The sequence below is a fragment of the Sinocyclocheilus rhinocerous genome, unplaced genomic scaffold (assembly GCF_001515625.1).
Source record: "Sinocyclocheilus rhinocerous isolate Xijiao unplaced genomic scaffold, SAMN03320098_v1.1 scaffold423, whole genome shotgun sequence".
Classification (NCBI taxonomy): Eukaryota; Metazoa; Chordata; class Actinopteri; order Cypriniformes; family Cyprinidae; genus Sinocyclocheilus; species Sinocyclocheilus rhinocerous.
Window position 1 is genome coordinate 334,640 of NW_015655573.1, and position 3,834 is coordinate 338,473.

A 3,834-nucleotide genomic window follows, 5' to 3' on the forward strand; every position below is an offset into this window, starting at 1 on the left:
TTACTATATATATATATATATATATATATATATATATAATTCATTAATTTTTTTACAGTGTACTGTACAAACATGAATAATCTCTCAAAATGTGAAGATTTAAGATTTTACTTTGTTGGACTAAAATGAGTGACAAAAATTCACAGACTTATGCTGAAAAAGTCATAAAAACCTGAATATCATAGAAACCTGAGCATGTTTAAATGTTATTCCAGGTTACTGTTTCATCATAAGATCGAGCGAAGCCGGCGTCTGTCCTCCAGGATGGAGAAAACAACGCTTTTGTAGTTAAATACCACACTTACTCTAATCGATCGTGTCTGGCACAGAGCCACGGTCATGATGAGCAAACAACCCGCTCTGCTAAATTAGCTTTGCTCTTTGTGTGTTTCTTTAATGACCGTAACTCACTAACAACAAACCAATGAATTCAAATATGTTACATTTAAATTATATGATACATTTGTATTATAAGTTGCTTCTCTTATGCTGTCAAAGACTAAATTAAAAAAGAAATAAATATATGTTTTTCGGGATCTGATATATAATTTATATAGGAGTGAAAAATATGTATTACATGATAAAATTTCTAACTAGTGGTTTCAAACTTTTGGATCCCCTCTGTATAAAGCTAAAAGTCCTCAAACTCAAAAGTAGTCAAAAGTCGTCTCATCTCATGTCACTGCAGTCAAACCACTGAATTATTCTGTCTTATTGCTCTCGGCAAGATTTTTCGTGACCCTTCATAAAATATTCAGAGCTGTTAGCCTCTGACAAGTTACACACATTTTGCATCAAGTGTTTACCAAGACGTCTGCAAACTTCATGGTGGGTTCGTCCGTCGACAAACAAACAAACAAACAAACAAACATGGCAGGCTTGTTAATCTTTACTTTCTCAAGCCTGATTAAATGTTATTCTGTTTTGTTCTATTTTATTAATCAGTTTTTGTTTATATATGCTAACCTCATATATGCTGCCGTACAGTCAGGTCTTGTTTCCAGGAGCCCGTCTGTTTCTCCTGGCGTGTGTTCACATTTTAGGGCTGTTTTGGCAGAACAACTACAGAGCAACTACAGATATTGATGTTGCATCAGCACAGACTTTAACGAGCCAAAATAAATTGGCAAATAAATAAATAAATGTCAAAATATATATCTTATGAAAAGCTTTGCAATGCTCTGGCCTTTGGGTCAATTCAAAGGAGCTTGTTTGCTCAAATCTTTACACAAGTGACTTTAAATATGCACAAAATTAACAGTAATAAAAAAATAAAATAAAATAAAAAACAAAGAAAATTTCCATAAAAAAAAAATTTTAAATAAAAAAATTAAATAAAATTATAAATAGAAAACCAATAATAGAAAAAAATAAATAAATGGAAAAAAAGATTACAGAAAAGTTATATTATTTATTGATAGGTAGACCTAAAAACAAGACGCATAGATGTTATACACAAATGCAAATTAAATAAATAAGTTAAATATAATAAAAAAAAAGGAAAAAAAAGGAAAAGGTGAAAAAATAGAAATATTATTTTAGATAAAATAAAAAATAAAATAAAAGAGAAAATAGGAGAAAATCTAAAAAGAAAAAATACATATATATAAAAAAAGAAAATATAGAAAATACAAAAAAAGAAAAAGAAAAAGAAAAAAAAAGAAAAAGGGAAAACAACAACAATATATTATTTATAGCCAGCCAGCCAGACGGACAGACAGACAGAAGCTTCAGCCGGGTTCAGCTCTGAGGTTTCAGGCTTCAAAGAAGTATCTTGGCTTCAACATCACACTTGTCAAGATAGAAAAGCACACCTACTGCTTGAGGAACAGAGTGAACTTTTCAGGATAGTGTTTGAAGACAAAAGCGGCCAGAAAATCAGCTCCGTTTGACCTTCTTTGGCAAGTTTGTAACTGAAGAGACCATAATGTTCCCACAAGTTCTTTCTTTCTGTGCTTAAGTCCTGAGAAGTTTGTAATGGCCTTCTGTGCTGGTCACCATCATCACTTTGCTCACAGTAGAGGTGAATAGAAGAGCTCCGTGTAATATTTCTCCACAGTGTGCAGTGATGGAGGTAAAGGTCAGCACTTTACATCCCCAGACGTCTGCATTTCTCAGCTCTGTCCTGCCGTTGCTTGGATGCGGGGCTGTTCAGAGAACTGAACTCTGTTTCCTCTTTCTGGACGTCTTTTCCTGCTGGTTGGTGGAGAAGCTGAGGGTCACGGGGTCATGAGGTCACGGGGATGGGGATGGGGTTTAGGGTGCTGGGAGAACGCTGCAGGCAGACCAGACTATGTTTGCTTAAACTCCATTCACCTCATTTCTCAGCACCATGGAAAAGCCTACTGAGCTGTCTTGCTGTCTATACTGACTACATAGACAGCTGCCTTCTAAGGCATGAAGTGAAACCTCACAAGTGAATGATTTAAAACATTTTAGCAACTCTGTGCACTCCTTATCTGACGTGCAAGAGAGACAAAGTATATCATTTAATATTTTATTACATTTTAATACAGTTAATCTACATTAAGTAAAATGTTATTAATTATTTTCTCAAATTAAAAAATGTAACATTTTTAAAGTTCTGAATATATATTTTTATACATTATATTTTATTCAATACATTTAATCCATACTTTTAAATTGTAAATACAATTTTAATGAATTCCTTACTTAGGGTATTCTCTCTATATATACAGTGGGTACGGAAAGTATTCAGACCCCCTTAAATTTTTCACTCTTTGTTATATTGCAGCCATTTGCTAAAATCATTTAAGTTAATTTTTTTTCCTCATTAATGTACACACAGCACCCCATATTGACAGACAGCTAAATACTGAGCATTTTTCAGTTTTTCTTTTTTAATAAATCTGCAAAGATGTCAACAATTCTGTGTTTTTCTGTCAATATGGGGTGCTGTGTGTACATTAATGAGGAAAAAAAATTAACTTAAATGATTTTAGCAAATGGCTGCAATATAACAAAGAGTGAAAAATTTAAGGGGGTCTGAATACTTTCCGTACCCACTGTATATTATATAATATTTTTGATTATTTTCAATACATTTAATCTTTATATGTTGTGAAATGTAATAATTTAGCAGAATTCTATTATATATTACATACATACCTTTTACATATTATCTTTATTTTAAAGTTGTGAATAATTCTTAATTATTTTCTATATTTTTATTATGTATTTGTTATTAAATTCAGTACATTTAATTTATATATTTTTAAATTGTGAATACATCTGAATTATTTTCTCAATTTTATTATGCATAATTTGTTTATTTCACTCGGTAGATTTCATGTATACATTTTTAATTCATTATTTGTTTATAATTGTATTATATATTATTTACTTTTTTTATATATTCAGTACACTTAATCTTTATTTTTATGTTATAAATGCAATTTTAATGAATGTATAATTTTATTACATATTATATAATACTTCTGATTATATTCAATACATTTAATCAATATTTTTCAAGTTGTGAATGAAATTTAATGAATTACTTTGTCAATATATTTATAATCAGTATTTCTCTCACCTCTGTCCACCGGTTTAGCTGATTTTGTTTCACGGAGCTTGTTGCAGTGCATTATGGGATTGCCTTCACCGTAATCGCTGAGGTCCAAATGCTTCCCCCGGTCACTCTCTGACATCTCAACGTGATCTAAGAGAGAAGGACAGGGGTTAAGAAAGGTCAAAGTACAGTACACACACATATACTAACAATAAACGTGAGCAGTCATGAGCGCTGAGGACGAGCAATTACATAACCATAACCCGGAGGAGCGATTAGCATGCGCGGCCAGACCGCAGGCA